Raw genomic sequence first — 19,399 nt, forward strand, 5'->3', positions numbered from 1 at the left:
TTATTAAAAATAGATGCCACTGTGTCATTAAAAAATACTTTGAAAAGCTTGTAAAAAGATTCCCTCGCAAATATACAGGGTGTCCCATTGTGTCCAAAACAAAGTAAACATTGGTCAATACTTTGTCTATAAAATTCTTAAAAGAAAAACTAAATAAGCCTCTGGGTTCTACGTAAATAGTTTTATAAAAATGCGTTTCTATCTTTTTGACATATCAGGCTAGTGAGATACGAGGGGTGTCTGAAATGCAACATTTTTATTATCATCTTTAGCATGGAAACTGCGAAGGCTATGTTGGTTTCACTTAAATGTAACTCAAGTTTGTAGAAACTGTTAGGTTCTATTAATAAGTCAGGCCATCTTAATTGCAACTAAAATGGATACTCCTGAGGCATGTACAGAGTGTCCCATTTTGGTTGCAATTGAAGATATCTCGCTCATAAGCAACCTTGAGCTAAATAGTCATGGCCTCCTTAGACCTTAGGAGTTTAGGAGACTATGACTAAAGGCTTGTTGACACGGTCCAAGTGCGATGTAAATACTCTTGTATATAGGCACTTTTCATCATCCAGTATAAAATAAATAATCATTGTTTAAATCCATCCTTCTCGAATCCATGTTATGTAGTAATTTATTATAAATAAATAAACCTATTGAAATGAAAATAATTGTTTTTTTAATTTGTGCATGTGGCGCCCTTTGGTGGTAATGCCCGGAACTAAAAATGATAGCAGCGCCCTCTGACGTTAATGCCCGGAACTAAAAAAATGATTGTGTCGCCCTCTGGTGTTAATGCCCGGAACTACGAATGAAAGCAGCGCCCTCTGGTGTTAATGCCCGGAACTAAAAATGATAAGCAGCGCCATCTGGTGTTAATGCCCGGAACTAAAAATGATAAGCAGCGCCCTCTGGTGTTAATGCCCGGAACTAAAAATGATAGCAGCGCCCTCTGGTGTTAATGCCCGGACCTAAAAAAATGCTGGTAGCGCCCTCTGGTGTTAATGCCCGGAACTAAAAAAAATGCTGGTAGCGCCCTCTGGTGTTAATGCCCGGAACTTACGTGCATATGTTTAGTTCGGTACATTGACACTAGGGGGCGCCACATAAACTAGTGTGCTTAATAAATTGTTTACTATAAAAAAAACAAATATTAAATTCATTATTTTGCGTATATTTATTTGGTACATAAAATTTACATTAAAGAGAGAGGAATAAGGTATTAAAATTTACATTAAAGAATTAGGTATTTTTGACAGCATGTTCTGAGAACACGCTGTAAGTTTTTTGCAGCAAGTTCTAAAGCCTGGTTGACTTGGACTAAGTTACACTTGGATGCTGCCATAAAAGTATATTTATGTGGATGGTGTGCGCGCCTCACTTGTAAGCTGATTCTATTTTATCAAAGTCGAATTGGAAAGCTTTGTAGGATGATATGAAGTTTTCCAACTCGACTTGGATAAAACATTGATACGATACAAACAGTGTACAAGTGAGATGCGCGCAGCATCCATAAACTACACTTATATGGCAGCACTTGGTCTAAGTACACTTGGACCGCGTCAACCCGCCTTAGTGCAGCGTTACACTATGCGTTTCAGCAGCAACGTGTAAACCGGCCTTTAGAACGCGCTGTCTCTTCCGGCAAGTTCTAAGAAATAAGAACTTGCTGTAAGTTTCTTACAGCGAGTTCGAAAAATGTGCTGCTACAGGAAAATAAACAACAAATAAGATTTATCGCAAAAATAAGGCGTCAGCGTTGGCTTGAAAATGGCAATCGATGATGTTTTATATAAAAATAAAATGTCATCAACCCAAAAATCAAATGTCATCAACCCAAAACTCTAACGCCGTTAACTCTAAACGCTACGCTCCAAACTACATATTTTGATTAGTAAAGATTGAATCTTGCGGTTTGTGTAAATTTGAGTTACTTTTAAGCGAAATCAACATAGCCTTCTTAATTTCCATGCTACAGGACGATAAGAAGAATAAGAAGACTGCATTTCATACACCCCTCGTATATCGTTAGCATAACATGTAGACGAATCGTTAAAATAGAACCTTTTACGTAGAATCCGCAGGCTTATTTTTTATCTATCAAGACCATGTTTAGTTAATTTTTAAATAAGACATCCTGTATATTTGATAAGAACTAAAAAGACCATTTGAATGGATTAATCAACGCCGTTCAAAAATATACAGTAAAGAAAACAAAGAAAAAACATATAATCATATGACAGTCAAGCATTGTGTGCATGGCAAATATTTAGGAGGCTAGTATAAAATGAATTTTTGGAAGCTTGTAAAAAGACAAATTAATTTCTAGATAAATACACATGAAGCGTCCTATTTAAAAAAAACTAAACAATGGTCGATATTTCACAAATAGAAATATTAAGAAAAAAACTAAGACACTGGATTCCACATAAAGTATAAAGCTAAGCATATACAGGAGCGGAGAGCAGAACAGCGAAAACAGACACACAAGTTCCTTACTACAGCTCTTACTACTGCATTTTTAGTAACATCCTGTAGCAGGAAAACAAAGTAGGCCGCGAGAATTTTGTTTGGCACATTAAATTTTACAAAGAAGTAGTAAGGATCGTGAAAACCGCAAGGTTCTCAATCTTTATTAATAAAACGAATTCCACATTTGCTACCAAAATGGGACACTCTGTATAGTGTTAGCTTTTATTTCATTTCGCTTTTAAAAAGGTTTAACTTTATTTTTTGGCCTAAAAAAAGAAAATATTTTTTTTAGTCCAGTGTTTATACCACTGCTAATTATAAAGCCTGTTAAATATTGGACAAAGTAAATTGCTAACCTGTACAGGGTGTATCAATTTCATTCGTTCGTGCTTTAGGGAGTTTCTAGCTTATGAACGCAGATAGAGAAAAAGTTGAGATTTTCGCAATAGTTGGCTTAGTTTTTTTTTTTAATTTAAAAATATGAACATATTTTTTTAAGATAAAAACATTTGCTTTGAAAAGAACGTTACACTGAATTATGTTTTTACATTTACAATAAGTGTTTATATCTGAATACAAGGGACGGTTAAAAGCATTTATCAAAATCACCCTGTAGTTCAAAAACTAAGAAGGTTATAACATGTGATTTAAAAAAAGTAAAAAAACTACGTCAAAGGCCTCTGGGGAATGACAATCGATGATAATTTAGCCGAGGTGAATCTCTAGACGTCATTTAGTAAAATTTTACATAAAACTTCAATATTAACACTAATTATGGAAAGAATAAAAAAGGATAGAACGGTTCTAGACACACAAATCTATTTTCAAAAAATATTTTTACCCTGTAATTTTAAACTACGCCATTTAAAAATCGTTTTTTACTCAATATAAAAATAAATTACCACCTTCTTAAGGGCAATTGGCAGTAAGCGCTATTAAACAATAAAGAAGAGGACGGGCCAAGAAAACGAAGTCTAGGGCTTGAGTTCGCAAAAATTGTCATCGTCATTCCCCAGCCGTTCATCACGCCGTTTTTTTTACGACCGTAGAGTATTTTATAAAAAATTAGTAGCCACTGCGAAAACCGCTTCTTCCTATCTCCGTTCACATAAGGGAGAAACACTATAAAACATGAGATACCCATGTTAAACGGGTTCGTCATTTCCACATTTAGTTGCAATTAAGGGCTTTCTCGCTTATTAGTAAAGAATACTAAATGTCGAACTCGTTACTTAAATGAACCCATTATTTTTTTCTTGAAAGCAAAGATACAGTACACAAAATTGTCATGGCCTTCTTAGTTTCCATGATACAATGTGCTGCAGTTTTACACACACCTCATATTATATCAGTAGTCTGAAAAAAATAAATAAAAACAGATTCATATACTTAGAACATATTAGGTGGAACCAGAGGCATAAGAATAAGTTTTTTCTTAATATTTTCATCACACACCCTGTATACTTGTCAAAAAAATAATCTTCGTCCTTCACAAGCTTTCAAAATATATGTAACAGTATATTTTAGTTAAAAGCTGCAGAATTAATAATTTTAAATAATACAAATAAAAATTTACATAGGACCATGCCAAAACAATGCTGCTATTTATTATCTTTTAATTGGCGAAACCAATTTTGATCTATTTAATTTTTAAATGAAAAGTTTAAACAATAAAGAACTAAAAATACAAATACTAAGAACAATGACATAGGATATAACAAAATTTGTATTAAACTCTTTCCTCTAATTAAAAACTGTGACTTATGGTGGCTTGTGAGAAGATACGTTAATTTCCTGACAAATATACGGGCTGCCCCATTAATAGAAACTAAACATTGGTCGATATTTAAAAAAAAAACTATTTAAAGAAATTAAAAAAGAAGTTCAATAGCAATATGTTTTAAAATTTATAGGTAAGTTGTTAGACTACTGAAATAGGAACTAACATTTTCAAAATCACCCTGTATCATAGAAACTAAAAGGGGACCGTGGCAATTTTATTTTTCATAAAAATCAAGTTTATAAAAATCGCAATATCCTATCCTTACTAATGAGCGAGAAAACTCAATTGGACAGTCTGTACAACATTATTGATTGATAAACTTTTCCTAGCAAGCGCCAATACTTTCAATAAAGCACACAAAGTGGAAATGATAAAATGACGGAAAATATTACTCATGAGAAAGTGACAAATACCATTCACATGAGTATACCAAATATTGCGTTATAATTTAGAGCATAGCCGTTAGTTTTTCCTTGATTACAATTTAAATAAACATTTTAACAATGGAAGTTTTTACAAGGTTTATTGTTTATTTTCCATTTAAACTAATATAAAATTAAAAATTGCATAAATTAATTAATCGCTCATCGCATGAATTGAAATTATACAAAAAAAATTGAAGTGAATAGTTGATAAATAAATAAAAAACATATTAAATAACAAGGTAAACTTCTGGTTAACTGAAATTTTAAATGGCTTTAATATGTGCTCTAATATTACCGGCATCTTTTGTAATAAAAAGGTTGAAGTGAAAATCTCAAATAGAACACCTAGTTTATTTAACACTGAGCCACCCTGTAGTAATTTAAACGATTTTTTTTTTAGAAAGCAATAAACAAATATATTAATTACTCTACAAATTTTAACTTTTAAGTTGTTTGAATTTGAATGAGTAAGAATCGATTAGGCAACCAGTTATACTAAAATTTAAAGAAATTGAGATAACTATTTTCGGATTATTTTTCTATGTAAAATGAGCTTTATATAATTAATTTACGCAATTTTCTACTGGAGTACAGTGGTGGATTAATCATTACACAATTACAAATCTTAATCCCATCACTGACTAAATATCTTAAAGATTCCAAAACTACAGTTTACAGCCTTAAAATTAGTTCAGATAATTGATAAGTGCTTAAATAAATTATTCCAGAAAAAGCTTGCCAGATGCATACAAAACAACAATATCAGCTCATAAGAATGTTATTTAATGTAATTTATTTGTGTCGAGTAATTTGAAGTAGGTAGTAATTACTTAAGTATCATTTTTTTAATATATTCTACTTTTAAATATCTGGATATATTTAATTTCTAAATATTCACAATGCCACAATTTTGTTATTTATAAAGTATATTATTATAACATTAAGGGTGTTTTATTTAAATAGCAGAGAAAGACATTATATTATATTTAGTTACCAACATATAATGTATTTTAGTATAATTTGTTTTGATCTTCCGTTATATAAACTATTTTCTATTAAAAAAAATACGACTTTATAAATTTGTGAAAGTTTAAAAATGTACAGGAAAAATCTAAAATAACAATAGAATTAAAATTTGAATAACATTTCATTTAAATACTACCAATATAAAGCAAAAATATTACTACAAACTGGCTTTAAAATATGGTCTACTGTTCCTGTACGTTTTATAAAAAAAATTCAGTGAAAATCTCAAACTGAAGACATGACTATTTTTGGAACCCAAGAGTGGCCCAATACTCTGGTAATATAAATTATTCATTTTTACCTACTAAAAAACGATTCTTAATTAGCTGATTAATAATTATTAGATACGACAAAAAAATATTTAAAATGAAAAAAGAAATGACTGTAAACGTATTGCTCGGAATCTCTAAAACGCTTACAAAATATAGATGTATACAAAACATTTTTATAACAAAAATACAGGAATACGTCACAATAATATATAGAAAACAGATAATAACATTTGTACAGAAATAGTACAATATTATCAATAAAAATGGCGTCGGCGATGGCTATGAAATGAAGATCGCTGTCATTTTATATATAAAATGATATGGGAAATGTTATTGATGTTCATTTCCAAGCCAACTGGACGCCGTTTTTTTCGATCATACGGTATATTGTTTTATTAGAAGTAAAAATGATAGTTTTTGCGGCGAGACTGTACGTTCGACAGTACAGACAAGACACAAAAAGTAATTTTTACTCCGAATAGAACATGTTCTTTTTTCAAACGTCACAAATAATGTTTTAAACAATTTCAAACGTTGCAAAAAATATAAAAATATTTAAAAGTAATATGTTGTAAGTAATTATATATCGAGAAACTAACTTACAATCTTTGTTGTCATCATGTCGCAAAAATTAATAGTTTTGTAACGTTTGAAAAAAAAAATATATTGTATTGAAATACTTTAATGATATCTCTTTGATAATAATAGGGATCTTCAAATTTATTTTGCTTAATAAATGTTATAAAGTAATATTTATTTTCAACAAAAAATATTTAGAAATATTTCCTATTACAGATAGCAAAGGTAAGCTATAATAGATCACTATTATTAACAAAATATTAAAAACAATATTTATAGAATTCTAATACACCAAATAACATACAAAATTGGTATTAAAATAAATCTTTTTGTGACACTAAAGTGGAATGAAATCTATGCCAAAAGATTTTAAATGTTGAAGGACCAACTGAAAAAAGATATGCCACATATAAAACTAAAATTATTATTTTTGTGTAAAAATGTGTTTTATCTTAAAATTATATATTTAACAAATATATCTACGAATGTTAATTTTTATATTATGACTTAAGATATTTCAATTGATCCTACAATAAATATATTATATACCCTAGCAGACCATTTTCATATGTAAAATTCATAAATTTTAGGAGATAAAGTTTGAGTAGAGGTCTAATAGATATGTTAAATAAATATGACAAGATAGAGACATTTTAAATACTAAAATTGAGAGAAAAAAATACTACTGGAAATGAGATTTTTTTAAATAATAAGAACATTATCACAACATTACATAAAAAACGATTAGGCAACCAGTAATACTAAAGGTTAAAATTCATGTATTTATTTTCAATTTAACTCTTCTAAAATAATTAATTTATGCAATTTTGATTGGATTACAGTGGTATACTAACTAGTACCGTATGATCGAATAAAAACGGCGTCAACGATGGCTATGAAATGAAGATCGCTGTCATTTTATATGTAAAATTATATGGGAAATGTCATCGATCGTCATTTCCAAGCCAACTGGACGCCGTTTTTTTTCGATCATACGGTACATACATAAAAAAAACACAATTTTAGTATAAATATACTTGAATCGCACAGTATATCTACGAAAAATAATTTTAAAATGTGTGCTCACAATATATTTGTTAAAAAAATTGAAATGAAATTATTAAAAAGAAAAATATTTTTATAAGGAATGTATCTTTTATGAAAATATTAATAAAAAAAGTTTTTGCCCTTGTAAAGACGTTCTGAGGACAGACTGTATATAAAGATAATTCTGCACATAAAAAAGAAAGCAATGCATGAAGTGCATTGCTCTTTGTGCTCAAAAAACAAACTTTATCACTAAAATTTAAGTACAAAATAGATATAAACATAAATGTTTTTAAATCATATAAATTGATTTAAAACATCTGTGTTAGGGTACCAATATTAATTATCAAAAGCAAAAAAAACCATATGATCACAAGTGTCCAAAATTGATTTAGTAAAAAAAATTATTTACAATAAAATAAACACTAATAAATCATATCTACTGTCTTGACATTAGTATTCAATAATCACATTTAATTTTTATGGAAAAATATTAAATTGACCATTAACTATTAAATTATCATCCGGTTGAAGATATAGTTAGTTAAATTCTATAAAATTTAGTTTTGCGTTAATACAATAAATAAAATATTAAAAAACATAAACTTTAAAACCAAAATAATACTTGTGTTCATAGGGCTATAATAGTGACGCAGCTGCGCAAGTATAAAAATTATAATTTTGATAATCTGGAACAAACTTAGAGAAGCTTAGGAAAATATAAATAATACAAGATAAAAATAAATTGGAAATGATATTATAGCCTATAGATTGTTTTTTAATTCTTTTAAAAAATCCCTTTGACGAAATCCAGAATACAAATTATAGTTATTTAATAATAATTTAATGACTGAACTAATGGAAGTAAATATAAGATAGGTGAGATTGAAAAAGTTCTATAGTTCTATAGAAAAAGCAATTGCTTCTCTTTATTCATCAGGCCCAATGGTCCTATTCATAAAATAAAGTGTATTGCTCTGAACTAGTGTTTTACATTGCAAAAGCTTAAGAAAAAAAAAGGTTTCTATCCAGATTATCAAAATTTTACAAAAAATTAACATTAAAATGACGCCTGAGATAATTATATAGTAAGAGGATAAAAACCACTAAACAAATTTATTGAAACAATAACACTATTAATGAAGCTAACGAACCTTGGTGAGGCATTGAGGAGTATTGAGTTTGCTTTATGTTGAGTGAAAGAGGAAAGCGAGGAGTAGGAGCAACTGTTGGAATATCCATTGTTAAGAAAATGCAGAGATATCTAAAAAATAAAATAAAAATAATACTAAAAAAGGAATAAAACGATCTATACCATTAACTCCTATAAGTTAATGTCTATAATCTAAAAATTAAAGTAAATATATTTTTATTAATGCAATAACTATGTTTTAATTAAATTAATAATTTGTATATACCCTATGAGAAAAAAAAGCATTATAGTGGCTTTTGAAATAACAATTGATGACAATTATTTCTGCCAGGTAGACCCCAATATATCATTTATAAAAAAATTATAAAAATTAAAGAATGAAATGATAAAAAAATTCAAAGCTCATATTTTTTTAAATTAAGGTTTTCACCTTTGAATAATAATTGGTATGTTTGAAACCTTTTTTCATTTAAATATTATTTTTGACAAGTTTTGATATCAATTTTTAATAAATGACATATAGGAATAGACGTTGACCTCAGAGACCTTAAATATTATTGATGATAACTTACCATTGATAAAGGACTGCAACCACTTTTCCACAGCTATTAAGTACAGTCCTAAATGGTCTTTATGAGTCTTTTCCTGCAAGTTTCATTCCATTTAAAGCTTTTTGATGTCCACCATAATATTTGCAGATAGTACGGCTTGTGGATTTTCAACAGCAATTGTCCCAGCGTATACCTAAAATTCCAAAAAAATATTAAGTAAATTTTTATTATACTAATTTCGGAAGATTTCTGAAAACAAGATTAATAAAAACAAAACAAAAAAGATTAATTAAAATTATATTTATTAAAATATGTATATAGTATTTATTGCGTTTATTCTAGTGGGAACATTAATATATCGTCAAGGTGTGTGTGACGAGTTCTGTAATTTTAAACCAAACAATTTTGAATAGCGAATGTTGACAATTTGGCGAAGGATTTTTTTAAATAGTTAATTGTGTGTTGTAATCAGTATAAATTGTGTGTATATAGTGCGAAAATAAATCCGTTAAGTATTTTATCGTGAGTTTAAATTAGTGGACCCACAGAATCCGTAACAATATGCAACCAGTAATACAGTTTCAGCATTCTATTTTGTCCTGCCTATTTTTAATAGTTGTTGGCTTTTCTAACATTGGAACAAAAGCGCTTGTATATATTTAAAAACATTTCAAGCTGTCCAATGAAATTTTATAAGACAGATAAATAACTTACTATTGATGAAGAACTGGATCCCCTCTAACAGCTATTAAGTACCAGCAGTTCAAAATGGTTTTCCTTGATTTCTTCTGCCACAAGAGTTTCTCTTTCTCATTTCATTTAAATCTCTTTTATGACCACCATACATATTATTTGCAGCTAGTATGTCTTATCGGTTTCTAATAGCAATTGTCCTATCGTATGCCTAAATAAAAAAAAATATTAGATAATTTTTTATTATAGGAATTTTTAAAGCTATCAGAAAACAGACAATAACATAAATTATGTTAATATTTAGAACTATGTAACATAACAAACAAATAATCGACATTTTTTTATATTAATTTGAATAAGTTATAAAGAGTTGTATAAAATTAAAAAACAACTTTTACTGATAACTTCAGAAATGATACAAAAAATTGTAAAATTCCTTGATAAGAAAATAAAACATTATTATAATGAGTTACTAATAATCCAAAAAATAAATATCTAATTTACTAGATATATAGAAAAAGAAAAAATTAATATTTAGTAATAACCCGAAAATTTATTGCGGTATTTTGGTGATAACTTTAATAATTTTGAAATAAATTTAAAGATATGCAACCAATAAAACACTGTTAGCATTGTATTTTTTTCCACTTTAACTGGCCATAACTTTTTATTTTTTTGAGCTCTAATATTAATTAAAAAAAAAACAATTATATTAGTTTTCCAGTCAAGTTTTAATACGGTTTTATTATGATAAATGTCATACACTCTTAAGTAAATGCCCTATAAATTAAAAAAAAAAATAAATAAATAAACATAATAATTTTGGTGTATTTTTTATTAAATTTTGATAAAACTATTACAAAGAAAGGGCACGAGTGTCTTTCAGAAATTAAAAAATGTGCCATCTAATATATTTTTAATGTATAGGGTCTCCCATTTAAAAAAATACACATTAAAACTTGAGCTAAAACTTTATAATTTCTTTTTTTTTTCGATGAATGTTCTAGCTTAGCTAAAATAAAAAAAAGTTAAAACCTGTTAAAATTTAAGGCAAAATAAAATGCTAACACTGTACAAACTGCAGAGTATGATGAATATTCTGCAATATTTTATCATTTTCAAAATTTTCAAGCTCATCAATGCCACTTTATGACAATATATACAGTGTATTTCACGTAACTAGTCCATTAAAAGTGTTTTAAAACGAAACTTAGTCCAAATTAAACTAGTTACAGGACTTAGAAAAATATATACCGTGAAAAACTTTTAATGAACCAGTTGTATGAAAATCTCTGTATATAAAATGATCAAAATAACTTACCATTATTAAAAGGTAAGAGATGTCGAGCCCAACACTGGTTCTATTAACTTTACATCCTGAAACGACTGACATTGTTCTGTATCCAATCAAATATTTTCCTTCAAAGCTGCAACTTGTTCGTTGAGTTGTGACAGTAGCTGTCAAAATGTCCGTTACCATCAATTTCTTCAGCTCACTAAAAGCCCAAAAAAAAATTAAAATATAAAAAATTTAAATAGGTAATAAAAAGAAATTATGGCGTCAGTTTGTTCATGCTAAATTTATCATAATTTTCAACCTTGTCAAAGAAATTTAATAAAAAAAAATAAAATAAATAAATCAGACGCCTAAATGCAAAACCCGACAAGTGACCCATTTTGGAAAATTGAGACCTATAGACCATTTAATTCCTTATTTAGAATTATTTTTGTTAAAGATATTTTCAAGAAATAATACACCAGATAAATTCAGTCAGGTAGATTTATTATTCTTTCTACTATTCATGTTTTAAATAAGTTTTAGTGTATTTTGTAAAATTGATTTCAATGGACTTGTCAGGTTTTGCATTTAGAGACGCCTGAAAAAACTTACCATTGATGAAGGACTGCATCCACTCTAACAGCTATTAAGTACAGTTCTAAATGGACTTTCTGAGTCTTTTTCTGCGCCCTAAATGGTCTTTCTGAGTCTTTTTCTGCAAGTTTCATTCCATTTAAAGCTTTTTGATGTCCACCATAATATATTATTTGCAATTAGTACTACTTGTTGACTTCTAACAGCAATTGTCCCATTGTATACCTAAAATTCAAAAAAAGTATTAAGTAATTTTTTAATGAATCAATTTTTAAAGATTTTTAAAAACGAAAAAAAAAATATATTAATATTTAGAACTTGTTTAGAACTATGTAAAATCATAAATATACGGCTATTATACCAATTTAAATAAATCACAAACAATAAAGACCTTAAATAGACTCTAATAAAAAATAATTATAATTTTTATATTAATATTTGCGGTTTTAACGATCGAAAAAAATATAAATAAGGTATCTGCTGTACTAAAAATATCAAAATAAAAAAAATCAACTTATATTTACCATACCGTAATTTTATTGTGCCTATCTTATTGGAAACTTTAATAATTATTAAAACCAGATTTAAAAACTGCATTTTTTCCAAGATCGCTATATGCAACCAGTAATACAGTGTCTGTATTTTATTTTGTCCTGCCTTTAATAATCCTTTTTATTATTGTTTCAGTTTAAAAAAAAAACAGAAAAAAATAGAGCATGTTAATATTGGAACAAAAGAGCTTAAATACGATGGAAAATTTAATATTTTTATAAAATTTTTAAATTTTATAAGAATAACTTGAGAGGCATAACTTACCATTATTAAAAGACAACAGGTGTTGAAGTCAATCCAGTAAATGGAATTTTTCTGTGTCCATTAAAGATTTTCCATTAAAACTGGAACTTGGACTGGAAACAGCTATCAAAACGTCCATTAATACCAATTTGTTTTGCTTACTAAAAATACAAAAAATAAATAAGTAAATTTTTATAGTCAGTTTCTTCACACATTTTGGAATAAAAATTTTTGTTTTTTTTTAATACGTTAGATAGATATTAAAAAAATAAACGCAATAGTAACTCTTTAAAATATTTCAAAGATACATAGAATTTTACAAAAATAAAAGATACTAAATAAAATTAAAATTGTCTGATACAAATTTGTAAATAACTACAAAGATTGAAAAAAAATATATATTAATATATTTTCAATCTCAAACTTATTTTATTTTGAATTTGCAGCCTACAATTTTGTAGTTAAATACATAAATTGTAACCTTAAAAATAAAAAAATAAAAATAACTCACCATTTTCATAGCGCAACAGTAATGAAGGCCAATCAATCCAAATACTATTGATTGTATCTTAAAATTGTCATTGGTGGGTAAGATTTTCCGTATCATTTTATTCAAAAAATTCCTTGGCATTCCTCCAACTTATGTACAGTAATAACTCATTTGCAGATTTGTAACAGCAACTGTTAACGCCCAGTACATCACTCGAACAGATATCTAAAAATAAACAAATATTAATAAGTATATTAATTTGTATCAATGTAGAAAATTAAAATAAATAAGAAAACATTGTAATATCAATATAGATAGGCAAAATACAAAATTAAGTTGATTTGAATAAAAAAATTCTCCTAATAAATTTAAAATTAAATATTGCACCTAAACTTATTGAAATATATACATTATGTGTAAAATATGTCATAACTTCCACGCTTTCCAAAAACTTTAATAGGAAAGAAAATAATGTGAAAAAAACTTACCATTTTTGAGAGATATCTGCGTTGTTGAAGTCAATTTAATGTCCTGTATCTACTGTAGAATAAATTGGTAATTTGTGAGCTTTTTCCCAGTTTAAATTATGCCAAAACTTCTTTGGTGTTTCTAATAATTCATCCAAGTTGTTATAACAGCTGCCATTCTACATTTCCACCAATACATATGCTTGTATAATACATAAATAAATGAAACTTGACGTCCAAGATACAAATAACATCTATAAAAAAATAAAAGTTGTGATAAGTATTTACTTTTTGTAACTAGATGAAAAAAATTACCTTAATACAGTTGCTCCAAATTTCACTCAAAAAACATCCGTTACAGCGAACAAAGTCCTCCTCCTTTCCTCAAACATCTTCTATCTCCTTTCCTTCTATTTCAAAGCAATCCTCTTCCATCTTCTCTGTCCTCTTCTATTTTCCATGTCTCACCAATTCTTATTCGACTACTTATATAACTAACTTATACAAACTCCAGGCGTCTTACAAACATTTTTTAAAAAGGGGGAAAAGGATATAATGCTACAACAAACGACTACGCTAGCGCACCTACCTAAAAAAAGAAAAACACTTTTTTTAGTCAAAGAAAATGATAAATATAAAGTTATATAAATTTACCTGATGGCATCTAGAGGATGGCTCTAATCCTGCTGTTGTCCCCCAGAAAAATTCATTCCAAAGCAGTTTAGTACTAAAAAGATTTATGCAGGAACAAACTGAATTTAATTTTAGTAACAAAAATAAATTACTAATACTTTAATTCTCACTATAATGTAAATTACATTATTTACTAATTTACGTTTAATTAAAATCACTATTAAAAAATTAAATAATATTATCAATTTTAAAATAAGACGAAAAATAGTTATTTCCAAATATAATAGAAAAACAATATGCTACCTAATTTTGTCTCTTGGAGTTATTTTTTTATTACCATTATTGCTAAAAAACTTTTTTTTATTAAAGCCTTGTATAGAGTAAGAAAAAAAGTAAAAATGAAATGTAAAAATTGCAAGTTAAAAAATGAGTACTTAATGCAAGTAAATGTAGGAAATCTAAAGTTACTGCTGTGGAACCACGACGCGAACCGACTTTTGAAGTTCTTCAAGCCATACTGTATTACCTGTAAGAGAAAAAAAAAATAATATTAGAATATTTCTAACAAATACATATGCTAGAAGAAACAAAAAACAAGCTATAGACAACAAAAAAAACAATGTAAAAATATAAAAACTCACCATCACATCTTGCTTAAGTTCATTTTCAGTCCCACCATAATAATTATACGGCGAAAAAAACAGTGGCGTCTCACTGCTATGGGGCACATCGAATGCCCCCAACTCCATGGACTTCGGTCGATCCTGTAGAGTTGATAATAAACACGTTTTCCAGGTATTCGACGGTGCCTGGAACAATCCGAAATTATTTGGGACTGATCATATGCAGCATGTAGATAGAATTTCTGACTTCTTCAATCTTGTTTTTTAAAATCGCGCTGCGAACCCGGGTTGTCCTAAAAAAATTAAAAAAAAAAAAAATTAGTTATATAAGTAACTACAAGTTAAATTAGTATTTAAACTTATATCTACTATAAGTTTTATAAAAGTTGTTCTGTTTACTATACAAGTTATTCTACTTTAAATTGAAGCTCATGTATGTTGCAACAAAAAAAACTAAAATATACAACACTTTATATAAAAAGAATTTTGATTGCTAAATGGTGGCATAAAAAGGTTATTTGGTAGAGAGTACAGTAAAAGTTTACAATTTAAATGTAATATAAAAAAATTAGACTTACTTTTAACAGGTTTAAGTTAGGCCTGGTTATGCTCGCCTCCTCCCGACATTTTCTGCCTTCAAAATTCGACGCGGGGCAGACCAAGAGAAAAAACAAAAAAATGTTTCCACGATCCGCCTGCGAGTGTGTGCTGGTTACCTTCCTTATGCAGATTCGACCCTTTGGTCGACGATTAAGCCTCACCAGTCAGTTCCCATCCCAATTAAGCCGCCTCGTCTGGGGTCACCCTCGTCACCCGTCGGACGGACATCCACCGGGACCCCCTACAGGCGGACCCCCCTCATCATCTTCAATGTGTCCGATATTCCGCCCCCTGCCCCTTCGAGGGTCACGGAATACGTGCACGAAGAAATCTCGGAGCTTGGGTGCCAGGTTGTATCCGGCCGAAGCCTCTAGCATTAGAACACCTAGCTCGTAAATCAGAGGGTGGTGACTCCCTTGGGTACCTCTGCATGCTACACAGGTCATCGATGCTCGAACATCAGGGTTAGGGGGTGACCCAAGAAGTCTCCTCTCTTGGGGAAGGCCGCGCCGCGCTCTGGAGTCATCTTAAGCCGGGGATCCACACCGACAAAAACACTGTTAACCAACTGCATCAGCTAACGAAATTCACTAATGTTGAATTAGGAAATTTTATTAACCAACACAGAGAGCTAGCAATGCTCGTGTGAGTGGGATAGGAGTGTGTGGTGTTGTAGTATTAATATAACGCGCCTAAAAAAAGAAAAAATATTAGGATACCTATAAAAATATTATCGAACACCTATAAAAATATTACGACAATATATAAATAGGTATATTTATTTTAAATGAAAAAAGAGATGCTCCATTTATACCTCAGCAATATTTTATAAGATATTTCCTTGATTACTATACCAAAAATGTCAAAAATATAAAGATGTTATATGATCTAGGGAAAAAAGGGATATAAATTTGATGAATATGGTCAAAATCCAAAGAATTTTTCCATGATGTAACACATAAAAAAATAAAAATACACAAGGAGTTTTTAGAGTTGTAACATATTATTTAGAGCTAAAAGTTAAACCTACAGTGTTTCAAATAAATAAAAAATATTAAAGTTATACTTTTTAACAATGAGACATCCTATATATTTTATTACATTTTTAGTTTCTACTATGAAGACAAAAAACATTCGGTCAAAATTTACCTCAAAATAATCATACTTGTTTTCAAAATATTTTAATTTTTATAAAAATTCAGTAACAATTGATTTATTTCTTCAATGCAAATTTACAACTAATACTGAATTAGCAAAAATCGTTTGTCAACATTAATACTATTTTTTAACATGTAATATTACATAACGCGCTTTAAAAGAGAAATATATTTTAAAATACCAATATCAGAAATCATTACAAAAATGCTGAGACATAAATATGTAGGAATCTTAAATAAAAAAAATACGTAATAAAATTCCTAATACCCATTCAAAACTTAAATACAAAAAACCTACTCATTCAAAATATTATTAAAATGCGCATATTATATTTTTAAAAAATAAAGAAAACTCTAAGTATGCCCTATAAAAAGAAATTTAAATTAAAAATAGCAATTTACAAAAAATCAAGACATCGAATTCCAACAGGCGGCCATTTTATTTAAACATTCCTTGGCCGAAAAAATTAAATAAAAAATCAAAGATACATTACGTAATTTACCAAAAATGTAGTGCTATTAGTACTATTATTTTACCCTTAGTTTTACATACTTATTTATTAATCTACGTATATTATTTAAACAATATTCTTAAAAATTAATAACTTAATGGCGAACATTGAGAAGAAGGCTGCCATGATGGATATTGCGAAATCCAAAAATTTTGAACTAAAATATCTCAAAAAATACATAAAATTACGGGTACTCACTTTTTCAGGAGGCTAAGCAGGGCACTAGTAATAGATTACGCATAAATTGTGTACACTAAATGCACTTTTTCCTCAGAAAATTAAAAAAATCGATGCAACCGACGGGAGGACCGTGCGGATCCTTCGATTGCAAACGACAAAAGGAGGACCAACGTTGCCAGATTGAAGTCATTCGTAAAATTTAAGCTGCTCATAAAATTAATTTATTTATTACTAATAAAATTGTTTATAGGAAAATTCTTCTAAATTAAGCTTAATTTTGTTCTCAAAAGTTATTATTTACTCAATACGTTCCACTGATATCGTTTTTTTACGTAAGGTAAAATATTTATTGTCATAAATAAGAAACAAATAAGTAATTACAAACATAAACACACAAAAATCATGAAATAAACCTAAAATGAAGCTGTTTAAATATATTTTTAATGCTATAAATATATCGAAACCAAGAATAAAGACTATAATGTTAGTACGTAGCTACAAGAAGAAATAAAAGAAATTTCTACAAAACAACATTACTAGTACTTGTTTTATTAAAAATATATAGAAATGGCCCTTACTATAGTGCCAGTGATCAATTTAAACTAATATAATTTCACAAAAATCATACAGAAAAAAAGATTTTCGGCATTTTTTAACAATCCGACAACATCGAACGAGAATAAAATTCAAAATCTCCAGGCGACCGAAACTGACCAATCACGATCGAGTATTTTTTGCTCTTGGATGCCTCGATTTTAACTTTTTTTAATAAACATGGATGGTTTTTATTAAGTACGCACATAAATTAGATGAACTATAAAATATAAAATCATGCATTTCTTTAATATCTTAATAAATTATTAAGAAACAAGTGTTTTTATTCAATAAATATCCCTTAGTTTAATAAGAAACTAATTCTATATAGTTAAATAGTAAGAAATATGAGATAAATTATATAAAAAAATAACCTCAAAAGTCTTTAACTTGACTCAATGTTCACAGCTCTTACCGGATGTATCTGTTCAACTTTTGGCGCCACAATTTTCAAATTTGAAATTTAATTAAGCTGAAAAATCCTTTATTTACAAGAAAAAATATATTAATAAGTACAAATTATGATCCAAAAAACGGCGTCCAGTTGGCTGGAAAATGACGATTGAGTACATTTGCCATAAATTTACATATAAAATGACAGCGATCTTCATTTCACAGTCATCGCTGACGCTACAATTTTAGATATAAAACAATAGCGATCTTCATTTCACAGCCATCGCTGACGCCGTTTTTTTCGATCATTATAGAGAGACACAATTGTATATATTACATTTTAATTTTACATTATACCGTATATGATCTAAAAAAAAACGGCGTCCAGTTGACTGGGAAATGACGATCGATGGACATTTCCCATATAAATTTACATAATATAAAATGACAGCGATATTCATTTCATAGCCATCGCTGACGCTTTTTTATTCGATCATACGGTATTATATAATATGGTCTTGACATAAGAATATCAACAAATTTATTAAATAAAAAAATAAATATTTTTATTTTAAAATTTTTAAAAATTTAATTATTTTTCCTTCACCATATTGTCAAGAAAGGTCGTGTTTTAGCTACTCTAATTTTGATATTTTGTATTTCATTATAATTTATAATATTGATATACGCCGTTTTTTTCGATCATACGGTCAAAAAAAAAAACGGCGTCAGCGATGGCTATGAAATGAAGATCGCTGTCTTTTTTTATATGGGAAATGCCATCGATAACTTATCATCGATAATTAAACAATTCAAAATTTTTCTTTAACAATTTCCACAAAAAAAGACCTATTAATACAAAAAAAAATCATAAAAAAACTTTTAAAACATTTTCAGCGTTTCTGCAAGTCTTCTTGAGATGTGTGCAGAAGATGTGTCCATGGAGAAAAAATAGAAGTACCAGTACCAGCTACAGCTCTTATACAATGATGTCCAAAAATCTGATGATCTGAAAATAAAAATAAATTTAGTCAGAGACTAACTTAGACTCATACACATATAATAAACAATATTTTACATTATT

General features: G+C 28.4%; 2 long non-coding RNA genes across 2 annotated transcripts; both read right to left on the reverse strand.

Moving 5' to 3' along the window:
- Window positions 1-7,476: 7,476 nt before the first annotated feature.
- On the reverse strand, window positions 7,477-14,489 carry LOC115885420. Its single transcript, XR_004050726.1, has 10 exons — window positions 14,278-14,489; window positions 13,939-14,212; window positions 13,645-13,877; window positions 13,178-13,381; window positions 12,688-12,827; window positions 11,890-12,096; window positions 11,320-11,494; window positions 10,020-10,209; window positions 9,327-9,498; window positions 7,477-8,865 (listed from the first exon to the last, which is right to left on the reverse strand). It is a non-coding gene; the product is annotated as an uncharacterized LOC115885420 (long non-coding RNA).
- Window positions 14,490-14,661: 172 nt separating this feature from the next.
- On the reverse strand, window positions 14,662-17,469 carry LOC115885421. The gene is made up of 4 exons (XR_004050727.1): window positions 17,347-17,469; window positions 15,458-16,171; window positions 14,898-15,172; window positions 14,662-14,782 (listed from the first exon to the last, which is right to left on the reverse strand). It is a non-coding gene; the product is annotated as an uncharacterized LOC115885421 (long non-coding RNA).
- Between the last annotated feature and the right edge of the window lie 1,930 nt (window positions 17,470-19,399).

The sequence above is a fragment of the Sitophilus oryzae genome, unplaced genomic scaffold (genome assembly GCF_002938485.1).
Source record: "Sitophilus oryzae breed Bouriz unplaced genomic scaffold, Soryzae_2.0 scaffold_381_pilon_pilon, whole genome shotgun sequence".
NCBI classification, from domain to species: domain Eukaryota; kingdom Metazoa; phylum Arthropoda; class Insecta; order Coleoptera; family Curculionidae; genus Sitophilus; species Sitophilus oryzae.